Source organism: Ptychodera flava, chromosome 19, assembly GCF_041260155.1.
Source record: "Ptychodera flava strain L36383 chromosome 19, AS_Pfla_20210202, whole genome shotgun sequence".
Taxonomy (NCBI): domain Eukaryota; kingdom Metazoa; phylum Hemichordata; class Enteropneusta; family Ptychoderidae; genus Ptychodera; species Ptychodera flava.
Window position 1 is genome coordinate 39,163,339 of NC_091946.1, and position 17,427 is coordinate 39,180,765.

Consider the following 17,427-nt stretch of genomic DNA (forward strand, 5'->3'; position numbering starts at 1 on the left):
GTGGAGCTAAGACAGGGACAGTGTTTATGCCAGGTCAGTCTATCCTTGGAGCGAAGACAGGAACAGTGTTTATGCCAGGTCAGTCTATCCTTGGAGCTAAGACAGGGACAGTGTTTATGCCAGGTCAGTCTATCCTTGGAGCGAAGACAGGAACAGTGTTGATGCCAGGTCAGTCTATCCTTGGAGCGAAGACAGGAACAGTGTTGATGCCAGGTCAGTCTATCCTTGGAGCTAAGACAGGGACAGTGTTTATGCCAGGTCAGTGTTTATGCCAGGTCAGTCTATCCATGGAGCTAAGACAGGGACAGTTTTATGCCAGGTCAGTCTATCCTTGGAGCTAAGACAGGGACAGTGTTTATGCCAGGTCAGTCTATCCATGGAGCTAAGACAGGGACAGTGTTTATGCCAGGTCAGTCTATCCATGGAGCTAAGACAGGGACAGTGTTTATGCCAGGTCAGTCTATCCATGGAGCTAAGGCAGGGACAGTTTTATGCCAGGTCAGTCTATCCATGGAGCGAAGACAGGGACAGTGTTTATGCCAGGTCAGTCTATCCATGGACCTAAGACAGGAACAGTGTTTATGCCAGGTCAGTCTATCCATGGAGCTAAGACAGGGACAGTGTTTATGCCAGGTCAGTCTATCCATGGAGCTAAGACAGGGACAGTGTTTATGCCAGGTCAGTCTATCCATGGACCTAAGACAGGAACAGTGTTTATGCCAGGTCAGTCTATCCATGGACCTAAGACAGGAACAGTGTTTATGCCAGGTCAGTCTATCCTTGGAGCTAAGGCAGGGACAGTGTTTATGCCAGGTCAGTCTATCCATGGAGCTAAGGCAGGGACAGTGTTTATGCCAGGTCAGTCTATCCATGGAGCTAAGACAGGGACAGTGTTTATGCCAGGTCAGTCTATCCATGGACCTAAGACAGGAACAGTGTTTATGCCAGGTCAGTCTATCCATGGACCTAAGACAGGAACAGTGTTTATGCCAGGTCAGTCTATCCATGGAGCTAAGACAGGGACAGTGTTTATGCCAGGTCAGTCTATCCATGGACCTAAGACAGGAACAGTGTTTATGCCAGGTCAGTCTATCCATGGACCTAAGACAGGAACAGTGTTTATGCCAGGTCAGTCTATCCATGGAGCTAAGACAGGGACAGTGTTTATGCCAGGTCAGTCTATCCATGGAGCTAAGACAGGGACAGTGTTTATGCCAGGTCAGTCTATCCATGGAGCTAAGACAGGGACAGTGTTTATGCCAGGTCAGTCTATCCATGGACCTAAGACAGGGACAGTGTTTATGCCAGGTCAGTCTATCCATGGAGCTAAGACAGGGACAGTGTTTATGCCAGGTCAGTCTATCCGTGGAGCTAAGACAGGGACAGTGTTTATGCCAGGTCAGTCTATCCTTGGAGCTAAGACAGGAACAGTGTTTATGCCAGGTCAGTCTATCCTTGGAGCTAAGACAGGGACAGTGTTTATGCCAGGTCAGTCTATCCTTGGAGCTAAGACAGGAACAGTGTTGATGCCAGGTCAGTCTATCCTTGGAGCGAAGACAGGAACAGTGTTGATGCCAGGTCAGTCTATCCTTGGAGCTAAGACAGGGACAGTGTTATGCCAGGCAGTGTTTATGCCAGGTCAGTCTATCATGGAGCTAAGACAGGGACAGTATTTATGCCAGGTCAGTCTATCCTTGGAGCTAAGACAGGGACAGTGTTTATGCCAGGTCAGTCTATCCTTGGAGCTAAGACGGGGACAGTGTTTATGCCAGGTCAGTGTTTATGCCAGGTCAGTCTATCCATGGAGCTAAGACAGGGACAGTATTTATGCCAGGTCAGTCTATCCTTGGAGCTAAGACAGGGACAGTGTTTATGCCAGGTCAGTCTATCCATGGAGCTAAGACGGGGACAGTGTTTATGCCAGGTCAGTGTTTATGCCAGGTCAGTCTATCCATGGAGCTAAGACAGGGACAGTATTTATGCCAGGTCAGTCTATCCTTGGAGCTAAGACAGGGACAGTATTTATGCCAGGTCAGTCTATCCTTGGAGCTAAGACAGAGACTATTTATGCCAGGTCAGTCTATCCTTGGAGCTAAGACAGTGACAGTGTTTATGCCAGGTCAGTCTATCCATGGAGCTAAGACAGGGACAGTATTTATGCCAGGTCAGTCTATCCTTGGAGCTAAGACAGGGACAGTGTTTATGCCAGGTCAGTCTATCCTTGGAGCGAAGACAGGGACAGTGTTTATGCCAGGTCAGTCTATCCTTGGAGCGAAGACAGGGACAGTGTTTATGCCAGGTCAGTCTATCCATGGAGCTAAGACAGGGACAGTATTTATGCCAGGTCAGTCTATCCTTGGAGCGAAGACAGGAACAGTGTTTATGCCAGGTCAGTCTATCCATGGAGCTAAGACAGGGACAGTGTTTATGCCAGGTCAGTCTATCCATGGAGCTAAGACAGGGACAGTGTTTATGCCAGGTCAGTCTATCCTTGGAGCGAAGACAGGAACAGTGTTTATGCCAGGTCAGTCTATCCATGGAGCTTAGACAGGGACAGTGTTTATGCCAGGTCAGTCTATCCTTGGAGCGAAGACAGGGACAGTGTTTATGCCAGGTCAGTCTATCCATGGACCTAAGACAGGGACAGTATTTATGCCAGGTCAGTCTATCCTTGGAGCGAAGACAGGAACAGTGTTTATGCCAGGTCAGTCTATCCTTGGAGCGAAGACAGGGACAGTGTTTATGCCAGGTCAGTCTATCCATGGAGCTAAGACAGGGACAGTATTTATGCCAGGTCAGTCTATCCTTGGAGCTAAGACAGGGACAGTGTTTATGCCAGGTCATAATATCCATGGAGCTAAGACAGGGACAGTGTTTATGCCAGGTCAGTCTATCCATGGAGCTAAGACAGGGACAGTGTTTATGCCAGGCCATAATATCCATGGAGCTAAGACAGGGACAGTGTTTATGCCAGGTCAGTCTATCCATGGAGCTAAGACAGGGACAGTTTTATGCCAGGTCAGTCTATCCATGGAGCTAAGACAGGGACAGTGTTTGTGCCAGGTCAGTCTATCCATGGAGCTAAGACAGGGACAGTGTTTATGCCAGGTCAGTCTATCCATGGAGCTAAGACAGTGACAGTGTTTATGCCAGGTCAGTCTATCCATGGAGCTAAGACAGGGACAGTATTTATGCCAGGTCAGTCTATCCTTGGAGCTAAGACAGAGACTATTTATGCCAGGTCAGTCTATCCTTGGAGCTAAGACAGGGACAGTGTTTATGCCAGGTCAGTCTATCCTTGGAGCTAAGACAGGAACAGTGTTTATGCCAGGTCAGTCTATCCTTGGAGCTAAGACAGGGACAGTGTTTATGCCAGGTCAGTCTATCCTTGGAGCGAAGACAGGGACAGTGTTATGCCAGGTCAGTCTATCCATGGAGCTAAGACAGGGACAGTGTTTATGCCAGGTCAGTCTATCCATGGAGCTAAGACAGGGACAGTGTTTATGCCAGGTCAGTCTATCCTTGGAGCGAAGACAGGACAGTGTTTATGCCAGGTCAGTCTATCCATGGAGCTAAGACAGGGACAGTGTTTATGCCAGGTCAGTCTATCCATGGAGCTAAGACAGGGACAGTATTATGCCAGGTCAGTCTATCCTTGGAGCGAAGACAGGACAGTGTTTATGCCAGGTCAGTCTATCCATGGAGCTAAGACAGGGACAGTGTTTATGCCAGGTCAGTCTATCCTTGGAGCGAAGACAGGGACAGTGTTTATGCCAGGTCAGTCTATCCATGGAGCTAAGACAGGGACAGTATTTATGCCAGGTCAGTCTATCCTTGGAGCGAAGACAGGGAACAGTGTTTATGCCAGGTCAGTCTATCCTTGGAGCGAAGACAGGGACAGTGTTTATGCCAGGTCAGTCTATCCATGGAGCTAAGACAGGGACAGTATTTATGCCAGGTCAGTCTATCCTTGGAGCTAAGACAGGGACAGTGTTTATGCCAGGCCATAATATCCATGGAGCTAAGGCAGGGACAGCGTTTATGCCAGGTCAGTCTATCCATGGAGCTAAGACAGGGACAGTGTTTATGCCAGGTCAGTCTATCCATGGAGCTAAGACAGGGACAGTGTTTATGCCAGGTCAGTCTATCCATGGAGCTAAGACAGGGACAGTATTTATGCCAGGTCAGTCTATCCATGGAGCTAAGACAGGGACAGTGTTTATGCCAGGTCAGTCTATCCATGGAGCTAAGACAGGGACAGTGTTTATGCCAGGTCAGTCTATCCATGGAGCTAAGACAGGGACAGTATTTATGCCAGGTCAGTCTATCCATGGAGCTAAGACAGGGACAGTGTTTATGCCAGGCCATAATATCCATGGAGCTAAGACAGGGACAGTGTTTATGCCAGGTCAGTCTATCCATGGAGCTAAGACAGGGACAGTGTTTATGCCAGGTCAGTCTATCCATGGAGCTAAGACAGGGACAGTGTTTATGCCAGGTCAGTCTATCCGTGGAGCTAAGACAGTGACAGTGTTTATGCCAGGTCAGTCTATCCGTGGAGCTAAGACAGGGACAGTGTTTATGCCAGGTCAGTCTATCCGTGGAGCTAAGACAGGGACAGTGTTTATGCTAGGTCAGGCTATACATGGAGCTGACACGTGACAGGGACAGTGTTTATCCTGAGCACACTATAGTTACTACACCTACCCTTCTCATAGCAATAACGTCATCGATATTTTACACCCACTGTGTAACGGTTCTCCGTTTATATGAAGGGCTCATTACAGTGCGCATTCTCATTTAAAATATTTGACAGTCTACATGAAACTCCAGCTCAGGATAATTTACATTGTATTCAAAATATAGCAGACGAAAAAGTTGGCAAACTTTATTTCTGGTGATGAACAGGTGCCAGTTTTTCAAGTCCGCTTTTTTCTACTTATCATGCCGCTTGTCAATGAAAGATGTATTAAGTCTAAACAGAGGTATATTTTTGCATTTATGGTCTTCATTACACTCATGTTAAAGTGACTGCGCCAGTTTTGAAGGTTAATGTATCTTCGTGTTGTTGCAAAGCGAAAATATCATCCAGACAGTCCATGTATCTTGCCGTCCACTGCCTATGGACAGTCAAATTTCTGAGTGCTGTTATCTGTTCACCAATATTTTCTGCAAAGTAAACAAAGAACATACCCACCAAGGACAAAGTGGTGAAAACGTTTATACCCAATAAACCTCACTGGCTCTTCTAGGATTGTAAAATTGATGAGATGCATTCATGCTTTGAAGTGTACAGCAACGACTGAACCACATAGTTCCAAATAAATAACCGCCTTCAAAGCACTCATGTAACGTTTCTTCTGATATGAAAAACTTAGATTACTGCTCCCATCATGCCGGGAACTGTGATCTCTGCTTGTCTTGAAAATTATACTCAGAAGTACTTGAACTTTTTGAGTGTTATATTAAAACAACTGACAATTTCTTGGCAATTTCTCTGCAATAATGAACAATGCAACTTAAATTTCATGTATTTTTTGAAGCAGAAAATGACATCAATATTCAAAATTGAACAGAAACTTCACAATTCAGATTGATAGAAATTTTAATTTTTAGGAATACTAGTCACGTGATCACTGTCATAAATTTACCCCGTGAAAGCTGCTTGCAACGAACTTAGACATAGAAAGGTGTCCATGTTCCTCTGAAATATTGTCCGGAGGTAAATTCCGTGATTCACCGCCGTTATCTGTGTCATGGAGACGCAAGGAAGAAGAAGACAGCTGTAGACTTTCATTTTAATGTTCTGCAATCCACACAGAAATATGATCCATCGGCTGCGATTTGTGACAAACAGGTGACCCTATGACAGTCACAACGACCGTTTGTTTAGATATCCATGACCTTTGGCTTCCAATACACGGTGACCTCGATTCGTATTACAGTCAAAACGATGAATTTACAAATCTTTCTCTCCTTACGATATGAATACTAAAACTGAACGGGATAGTAAACACGAATGAATTTCTCTTATCCATTCCAATCGCAAAATGCAAAACATTAACTTTGTCAACTCGTTCTCAGAGAATGCGCGACACAAGTATCGGCTATATATTAATCCTTTGATGTCATTATGTTTCTGCCTGTAAATCAGACTAGCGTTCAGGTGAGCTTGGCGCAGATCCAAATTTGTTAGAATGTGATTTGCCAAGCAAGCGGCAGATATATCAATTTTGTTTTGGAAAGGGCGTGCCTTTTCCGTGCCTGTCACCAAATTCCAAACGACCACGACCTCTTACCTTTGCTTTAAATGTATTTTCCGATTCAGCGAGTGTTTTCAATGCGAGATACGCTCTGTCATATCTACTCTATGTTTCTATGAAATATTGTACCGGTAAAATGGGTGTTGGTTTAGTGTTAGCCCATCAACATGACAAGTGTGAGTTGTTGCTTTCGCGCTAAACTCTAATCGAGTCACGGCGAGATATCTTCTCTGCATAAATGATGTTTACTCCAACAAGTAAATCGATACAGTGTGCCATCCGTTGCCATGGCGTCGCTTACTTCTAGGGGTTTGGTTAAAGCGTCAGTGTTGATCGATACGACTCTTCTGCCAAAACGAAACACACGTCTCTCAATTTTTCCCGAGAAAATGGTGCCTCAGGAAGTTTTGTAACTTGATACCGACTCCCAATCCGTCCCCTAAACCGATGTGTATTGTCAGATTTGCGAACTGTTTATACTTATAATCACCAATCTAGGTTACTTCACGGCATTCGGCCGTCTTGCTCTCCGGATTTCTGATGCTCCTATCGTTATCTGACAGGTTACAAGAAAGTTTAGACTGATTCATTGGTGTATGGATGCTACGCCATCCCCGACTACCATACACAACTGAATCTTGCAGTCTAAAAAAGCCAAATGTATCTTCAAATATATTCATGGAACATACCCTCCATTGGAGTGATGTGTTTTGCTTATTGTACACTTGTGGCTGAACGATATCTAGCAATGGACAAACACTACTTACGATTTCTCACATCATTTTTTCATCAGCATGGTTTAGCCCAAACCTATTTTCATTGTGTAGGACGAGTGGGGCGCATAAATTGTTTTCATGAACCTCCGGTAGAGAATTTCAGAGAATGTATCGGTTTGGATCAAGAACTTAAACAAGTCAAGTCTGTTCACCGTCAGGCAACACGGTGTACCTTAGTGACGAATCGTTCTCTCTCTCTCTCTCTCTCTCTCTCTCTCTCTCTCTGTATAGATATGGCAACAGGGAGATGTGAGGTGTGCGTTACATGTTTTGATATGGTCACAGAGATGTTTAGTGTATGTTACATGTATGGATGTGGTCAAAAATAGATGTGTAGTGTGTGTTATACAGTATGTATGGATATGGTCAAAATAGATGTATAGTGTGTGTTATATGTATGGATATGGTCAAAAATAGATGTGTAGTGTGTGTATAACATGTATGATTATGGTCACAGGGAGATCTGTAACGTGTGTTACATATATGGATACGGACACAGATGTGTAGTGTGTTACATGTATGGATATGGTCACAGGGTGATGTGTAGTGTGTGTTACATATAAGGATATGGTCACAGAGAGATGTGTATGTTACTTGTATGGATGTGGTCAAAAATAGATGTGTAGTGTGTGTTACATGTATGGATATGATCACAGATAGATGTGTTGTTTGTTACATTATGGATATTTTCACAAATGTGATCTGGAAATGTAGATGTGATGAATATAAATGCTTTGGCAATGGTTTCACAGTATAATATGATGCTTGGTCTGTGGCTGACGACAACCCCTGGGTGTCGTCAGTCTTTCAAATTCTTTCAGTTTTTAAATGGGTCAAATATTGTTCTTCTTTACACTCCAACATTTTACACAATAGGCGAGTTAAAGATGATGGCTTACGGTCAATACAGCTACCCCGAGGTCATATAGGTCATACAGGTTATTATGTTTGGTATAGTTTTCAGTATTATGTTATGCATGGTGCCCTTTTGGTCAAAGAGGCTGTCCGGCCAAAACTGCCAAGTGATTTGTGTTCTACACTTTGAGACAACATCTTGTTGTTAGGGAGAGCAGCTGTCGGAATAAAATCGTCAACCCGTAAAGTTAGACGATAAACGACCAAACTGGAAATACTCATATATATATATATATATATATATATATATATATATATATATATATATATATATATATATATATATATATATATATATATATATATATATATATATATATATATATATATACACACACAAAATGTATACAATGTGCCCTCCCGGTTATCACCATAATGGCTTTATGGCAACCTCTGAACTTGGGCACAGAGTGTGTGTATATATATATATATAAATAATATATATTATATATATATATATATATATATATATATATATATATATATATATATATATATATATATATATATATATATATATAAACCACCTCCGGATGCGCACAAGTTCATATGTATTTGTTTTTGTTATCGAAATGTAGCGTGCATTTCTAAAATTAGCATTTAATGCTTTCAGATCTGATGGTCTGCACTCGAAATCCGCAGATTGTACTTCATGGGAAATTATTTTCCAGCTTGATGGCATGGTCATTAACAGTGTAGAGTATCTGTAAGGATTTCATGGAAACGCTTTCGTTTTAGCCCCGGATTACAGCCATTATCTCAAATAGCGAATCGATTTATACTTTCTAAAGGCACGGCCTTGTGTTTGCAAATTGTTTACCGGCTTATCAAGAGCCGTGTGGTCCTTGCCTAATGTCATTGTACTAATATCCATCTAGACGGAGGTAGAGAAATCTGAGGAGACTATACATTTCACGATGTGAAATTCCATGGACGCTTTTCAGAATTTTTTGGAGAATTTTTTGGTGTGTGAGAAATGTGTGCCAACAAGCTGAAGATTCTCGTTTTAATTCGAAACAAAAGTACATGTACTAACGATGACCGTCTCAGATTGTCGCAGAAGTTCAAAAAGCGAAATTTATTCGTTTAGGGGGGAGGGGTTTGACCTCCATTCAATTAGTGAACTTCACTTTCGCACTTTTATTTTGTGATCACAAGTTTTCGTGTTTTATTTTAAATTAAAGAAAAAAATGCACACTCGTGCCAACAACTTTGTAACTGTTTCCATCTCGTTCATTCCCCAAACACAATTTACCGATAGTAACATTGTATCCTAAACCTTTCATTCATCAAATTATTCAAAGACAAAATGTATCATTTTTTAAAATGGGCTATCTATAAGCGTCTGCTCTAACCACTAGATTTCTTTATTCTCAATTGTTATGCACCAGGGTTATGCACCTGGTCATAGTCGTTTTAATATGATTGAACTTGCCTGGGCCCCCATGTCGAAGTTTCTTGCCGGAGTGACTCCAGCTATATGTCTACCTGGTGAGGAAAAACCACCATGTAAACAGACTGATATAACCGAAGCCCAAATTCTCTGTAAGGAATCAAAGCAACTGTCTGCGACAACGCAATCAAAACAGTCAATGCATACTGGAACGGCCAGAACTGGACCGGGTTTCCTATATAACGAGTGAGGGATATCCTTATATGGGTAAATCGCCTGAACCGTATGACGATTACTCGGATGTTACTGCATTTGCAAGTGCTGGCATTAGGGCATTGCAGACCAAGCCTCGGTTTGTTTAATGTTGTAATGTGGCAAGGGGAATATGTCTTTAGTAGCTATAGCAAAATGCAACATTGTACTCTCAGGCAGACATAAACATTTCACACTTTTGAAGTTTCGTTTAGGGGGAGGGGGGAGGGGGTTTGATCTAAACGAAGAAATTTCGTTTCTTGAACTTCTGCGACAATCTGAGACGGTCCCTAACGATGAAAAATTACGTTTTATAAGGCAATGGAGGAGCAGTATACAGTAATAACATAGGAACGCTTGTCATTGGTGTGGTTATAACACATTTCGGCATGACCTATCCCCCTCCTCTTCCTATATTGGTTGCAACGTAATGGAAATCATTGACACTGGCGTGTTTTTGATAGCTGAGGCCCTTTGTTGACATTACGCCTGCCACGCCTGGCTCCGATCTTCGCTGGTTTAGCACAGCATGCATAGTGTGCTGCGTCGTGTTTTGTTATGTGGGTTAGACCGAGACGCCCTTCAATGGCAAAATCAAAGGTTACATAATAGATTATGAACAAGCTTGGCGATGAGTCCGGATATGAAGTGTCCTAGGCAGTAACTTACCACTGGCAGTTAAAGAGGAAAGGTAGCTTCATATATTAAGATAAAATCAAACATTGTCGTTGAATAAATCGCGAACTCAATTCAATGTAAGATGATATTTGGAGTGTGGTGCATAAGCTGTCTGTTTTAGGCACTCAGCAGGAACAGCCGTGACATAATTTGCATTTATATTAAAGGTTCGTTAAATGCAACTCCGCCAGCTGTTTATATTCACAACACACTTCTTATTTTTCTGTTTGTGTTCTTGTTTTTTGTGTTTATGAAATGTACAGCTCTTTGTTTCTGTCAAAGTCATATCGAAATGCCCTGTATTCAACTCGTCAACATAGTGTGTATTATACCTAATGTTATCGTAGATGACTGAATGTAACCCACATCAGAATTCATTGGTCAACAATAACTCTCAGAGTTAAGTACAATTAGTTTTATTTGCAGGACTGATAGTTTGTATTTCAACAATTTAGGGGAAAGAATCTGGATATGTACTTGTCTTTCTGAGGAAAAATGATGAAAATATCAAAAGTGGTTTAATCTTTGAGCGAGGTTCAAGATGTTTTTTATGGCCACCCTGTCAGAATACGTGTGAATATTCAGCATAAAAAGTATCACAAGCCACTCGAAAATGATAGTAACGGTTTCCCAAAACAGCGACATTGTCCTTCAAACGAGTGAAAATGAACGCCCTCTACTAGTATGTTACTTGAATGCCACGTTATTGAAATAAATAAATGCTATTATACTGCAATGATAACACTACACCGAGAAAAGATCGAAACACATTGCTAAGGAAATTTTAACGTTACTTGATTTATCAGTCAGACCTTAAACTTCCTCTATGAAAAGTGGATAAAGTATTACATAATATTACATGTAACCGACTTGTGTTTTATATTTTGAAGTTTGAAATATTATTCATGAAATTTTGATAGGGTAATCATGACAATAGTGCCATTAGCTCAGTCCTTATTGTTACACCATTCCATAGTAATGACGTCATGAACAATATAGTGTTCAGGATTGCCACTACGCCATGTTCAGAATGAGCTGTTTATCAGTGGATACATACTGTCTCCAACTCCATCGTTTAGGGATCCTCAGGGGTTCGGATTGGGTCGTATTTATCTATTGTCGTAAAGGAGCATTTGTAATAAAGGAGTTTTTGTAGAATACAAAGCAGGCCTAGGATCTATTTCTCGTACGCTATTAGAGATTTCTCTTCTGGCGCGTGTATAGACGGCATACACATTGTAATTTGCCAACGGCGTAGATTTCTGACGTGCCTAGGTTTCGTATGGTGATGGTGCGTTAAATACAGTTCGCGCCTCCACAGAGACACAGATATGTTTCATCAGCTGTAGTTTCAACCACGCTCACTCCACAAAGGGACCGGGTTTCAAAACCAGATTATGGGGAGTTAATGGCGGCCGCCGCGCTGCAGCGGCATTCTCGCTTAGAGTTCAACGACCCTGAATCGGGCCGTGTGACTTCTTCGATATGCCACCAAGGCGTGGCATTGCGGGTTGAATAACGTAAAGAATCGCACAAATACAAATGGATGTGTATTGGGAAATTGGAGAGTAATAGCTCCACGTTGGTGTTCAAACCAGCTGCAATCGGTACAGAGTTCCTGATTCCAATCTGATACTCAAAAATTAAATTAACATAAGACACGCCTAAATCTTTGCCCATTTGAAATTCCACTGGAAACACTGCGAGTGACGTAATCTTCCTCATTAATTTTCAACCGTAAATTCGCCTAAATTAAATGAGTTTCTGGTTACGATCGTCATCAGAATAATACAACTGTCGTGTCGTAACTCGCACGATGAGAAAACTTTGTTTTGTCCTCTTAAGGTCATAGGACAGAATAGGACATGGTCGTGATTATTTTACACCTCCACGAGTGATTCAAAAGCAGCTTACCGATTAAATTGTACAGGTGACCTGAGCAGCATGACATTTACGTCATCTCTAGCCATTTATAATTATTTTGGTATTCTGTTCAGAATTTTTCTCGACTTTTTACGGTGAGATATGAACGGCGATCATAATGAAATTGTACGTCATCACAATAATGATACAATGTAGATAGCAAATGGCTCCCCTTGACCCTCAAAGACAGTGACAAATCGTGTCGTAACTCGCACTCCTGACACAGCGGGATCCTCCCCACTGTTGCAAGTTAGCACCAACTAGTAATTTGTCAAAGGGGACAAGCCCCATGAAATGGTGTCAGTCACACCTTATAGATACAAATTACAAGTAGTACATATGAACTGGTGAAATTCCCCGTAATTCTTTTGGTAAAGGGGGAAATCCAACTGATGATGATGTCATCCTGAACGAAACCCTGGGCATGGTCGTTGTCGACTTCGTTGAATGTTTTTACTGAACTACAGCCTATTCAATCCATTGTGGAACCAGTGGCCGATATTTGTCTTTGGTTTGCCTGGTCGGTTTTCATTCTGAAATTCTGCTCACGTGAACGCCGATCTTTTCCTTACTCAGTGTCATGGGCTATCAAAAGGTCGAGAAATGACATGAGTTAGATTGCTCGGTATTTCTTTCTTCAAACTGTGGTCTGATCTACAACCGGAATTTCTGTCCATGCAGCTTTTCATTTGTAACATATAAACATCGCATCAGTGTTCCACTGACATGATCAGATTTTGTCAGCATTCAACCTAGTTATTATCAGTATTCAACCTAGTTATCGTCAGCATTCAACCTAGTTATCGTCAGCATTCAACCTAGTTATCGTCACTATTCAACCTAGTTATTATCAGTATTCAACCTAGTTATCGTCACTATTCAACCTAGTTATTATCAGTATTCAACCTAGTTATCGTCACTATTCAACCTAGTTATTATCAGTATTCAACCTAGTTATCGTCACTATTCAACCTAGTTATTATCAGTATTCAACCTAGTTATCGTCAGTATTCAACCTAATTATTGTCAGTATTCAACCTAGTTATCGTCAGTATTCAACCTAGTTATTATCAGTATTCAACCTAGTTATCGTCAGCATTCAACCTAGTTATCGTCAGTATTCAACCTAGTTATTGTCAGTATTCAACCTAGTTATTGTCAGTATTCAACCTAGTTATTGTCAGCATTCAACCTAGTTATTGTCAGTATTCAACGTAGTTATCGTCAGTATTCAACCTAGTTATCGTCACTATTCAACCTAGTTATTGTCAGTATTCAACCTAGTTATTGTCAGCATTCAACCTAGTTATTGTCAGCATTCAACCTAATTATTGTCAGTATTCAACCTAGTTATCGTCACTATTCAACCTAGTTATTGTCAGTATTCAACCTAGTTATTATCAGCGTTCAACCTAGTTATTGTCAGCATTCAACCTAATTATTGTCAGTATTCAACCTAGTTTTCGTCACTATTTAACCTAGTTATCGTCACTATTCAACCTAGTTATCGTCACTGTTCAACCTAGTTATCGTCAGCATTCAACCTAGTTATTGTCAGTATTCAACCTAGTTATTGTCAGTATTCAACCTAGTTATTCCCCAAATAGTGACCAGATTTTATAACTGCTATTTCAAGCAGTTGATTAACAAGAAATTGCAAACGGGGAGATTGAATATCATTGATTTTCTAGTATTTTCATCGTCCGTCCCAAAGAAGCAGTTGTCACACTGTGCAAGGGTCCATCACTATTCTTTACAACGCACCGTGCGCCCTCAAGTGCCAGTCAAAATCACATTGCAACTTTGTATTATAGACGCTTTGCGGTACCCACAGGTGGCTTGATGTCGACCTGCGAATTGAGAGAGCTCAGTTTGCCAGGCAGTGACAGACTGAAACCTTACGTGGAAGTCAGTCACGACCGACAACTATTCCCTCCCTCTCTGAAAGTTTGTCTGTGTGTATTTGAATGTATACATGTCTGTTTGTCTTTCTGACTGTTTCTCTGTTCGTCTGAATATCTATCTCCCCGTACTGAATTTCTGTCTGTACACGTATGTATATGACAAATTAAGTACAACAATCACAATTTCTCCGGTCTTTTATAAGTCGACGTCCCTTTCTACTTCCCTGTATTCCTCTTTTTTAATGAGGTCTCCACCTTGTTTCATATCCCCGTCCTTCTGGCATTATACTCACTGGTTCGTTTTATACTGAGAAAGAAGAGCAACCTAATAGCACGTGCTATGCCTATCGAATATATAGGTTTGTGTATATCGTTTTCATTTCCAATAATCTTTCCAGGTCAAATATGACTGGGTTTGGATTTGTTTTTAATTTGATAGAACCTTCGAAATTACGCAAATTTCAAGCCATTTCAACGATAAAAATAAGATATCAACATTCAACACGCCTTGATGACAAAAAAATTGTCATTATTTAGAGAACAGCATTCTATGAGAGGAGGCTGTGCGGCCACCGTCACCTCGTGTTGATCGCATTTATGCACTTCACTTGAAAATTTAGCATGGGTGAACTGATATGCTGCATTTATGTGTCAAGTCAATATACAGGCTCTGTGTGCTATGCGGGTCTTTTTTGTGTTCTTACCGGACACGATAAACACGTGAGTGACTTCAGAAATTCCAAACTGATTAGTTACGAAAAAATTGACCTCATTCGTAAGAGTGTCGTTGTACTTTACACTGTTCTTTGTGTATGTTGAACTCAAAATCGAATTTTATAGTTCATAGTACCTCTCAGTAGGCACACTGGCCGCAAATTTGTCGCCCGTTTGGGTTGTTTAATGGCGAAAGCTAGAGCATTGTAAATGCTGGCGTAATAATAGCTCCTCGGTGTTCACCATGGACAGGGCAAGGCTATTTCAAAACTCTCTACCAGACTTAGAGTTTATAACATGATTAATCTCGACGAACATTGCATTAGGTCGTCTTTGCCTTGTGCATTCTACTTAGGCGTTGTCCAGATAGTGTGAAAGGGTCAAAATTGCTGTTCCTAGACACTGTTATTTATTCTGATCGTAAAAATGTATTCATAGGGACAGCAGGTGTAACTCGCGATATTTTTTTCGCTGAGTGCAGTCACAAAGTCAAGAGTCATCGACTGTCTATGGTGCAGTACAGCACGCTTGTGACAAACAATGATGGTGCTTGGTGGCTTGTTAACGCGTTTCACTTCACACTATATATAAAGCTGAGAACATAACTTATGTCACCGTTTCATGCGTCCCGTCATCAGACAAGATACTGGATTTGATTTTCACACACCAGGCACTACTGGCAATTATGTAAGGTAGAATGCTTCCCAGGGACAGTGTTATGGGCACACAAAGTTTATAATAGTGTCCTGGTCCACTGTTTGTGTTGTCTCCATTTTAGGTATGTGAAGAAAATGAAATTTTGAATACTGACAAGGGGTGGTAGTCTTTGGCTCAAACGAAATTCATATTTCAATTTCAAGTCAGCCTGGTTTACATGATTCCATTCTTGTGTTTTGAAGTTAGTTTCTAAATTGCTTCCGATAAGATTTAAACCAAGAATCTTGGCCTTTTACCAAATAGTGAAAGAAAGAATGAGAAACTGCTTGTTCAGAATTACCTTCGATCATGACATCGTAACGGCGGAAAACACGTCAAATTTCTGGTCACGTTAACGCAACCCATGTGATACTGCGTCCTTTCGATACTCTACGAGGGCATTGCCCGGCCGTAGTCTTGTTCTAGAAACGGAGGGAGTCAATGATATAGTATTGTTAACAAACATTTCATACTGTATAGTTTCAAAATACATATACACACGCATACGTACATACATATACACACATACGCATACACACGTACCTACGTAAGTACGTAAACATATACATAGACGTATACATCTATATTTACAATAACAATATAAGCACAAATTTTGTCCCGTATGCCACTTGTTCAACACTTTGCTTTAAAATTCACAAATACAAATACAAGGGAGGTATTTGAACATTTTTATGCAAATCTCTCCACTGATATAATACAGAATATAATTGTTTTGCTTTTAAATTTCTAACAATCGTATACCCGCCTTGTCATGACTTATCGTTGCAGTGTTTTCATATCATCGGCGCCATCTTATCGACCGTTCTGTAAAATACCGCGCTTTTTGCCCCAAGGCAGTCACGTTTCCGTGCGTCCCGACGTCAACGTTAAATATAACACCGTCACATCAGGCTGTTGTTGTTGCAACGCTGGTGGCACGTGACAGCGCGGTGTTTATCAGCGATAACCATTGTGTTTATGCCTTGGTGTATGATTATAAAAATCTCAGCAACAGATCTTAATGAATGATATTTGACGAAGAATTTATCATAACTCCATAATTCTTACAAGAATCTTGCACCTAACGAGTTTTGACTATTTCTATACAAATTAAATCCGTTCAGAGTTAAACCAATTGAAATACTGTAAATTATTTATTGTCAAATGAAGAACGGCAAACCAATCAGCACAACCTACCACAAATACAGTATATTATAGTTTGTATTGTGTATTTTTTCTATGCTTCAATTGCGCTGCATGAACTGCTATTATTGAAAACAATGGATTCAGGTCCATCTCAAAACTTCAGTGTGTGTGTATTCTGCTGTGACAAAAGCCGTTCAGAGCAGATTTGGCACTCATCGCACAAAACTGTGGATTTCTGTGACGGATTACAAACAGCGATCCGTCGAAAATCTTCCGTGCTCATAGCGATCTGCGTTGTTTTCTCACAAATCAAATGTTACGTTTATACATATCAGAAAGGGAACTGACGGTGACACTAGCCAATTCATTAATATTTTCATTATTTTAGTTGCAGAAAAAAAAACTGTAGATTGTCTTTATTTTTGAATGCAAAGTTTTAGCCTTGTACACATAGATGTTAATTGTATGCAATAATACTGTCGACAAATGGATTCTAGATTGGAATACACAGCCTGTTTTGACAAGTTAAACATTAACCATTCAAGATGATATTTGGGTCGAACAAGTATCAGTGTTATGCAAAGATGATAAAAGGAATAAAATATCTTTCAAAAGGTACAGCTAGTACTGTGAATCGTCAAATTAAGGAAAGAATGTGAAAAAGCAATAACAAAGGGAGCGTATAATTTCTACATCACGTGAGCAATAGAACCAGTAGAAGGTTGTTTCTATCATGTGGAAAACACTTACGTGAATTCTGTTGTATT

General features: G+C 41.0%; 1 protein-coding gene across 1 annotated transcript in view; it reads left to right on the plus strand.

Moving 5' to 3' along the window:
- Positions 1–17,427, plus strand: part of LOC139119495 (renin receptor-like) — a 51,155-nt gene that overhangs the window by 19,643 nt on the left and 14,085 nt on the right. The window lies entirely within an intron of this gene.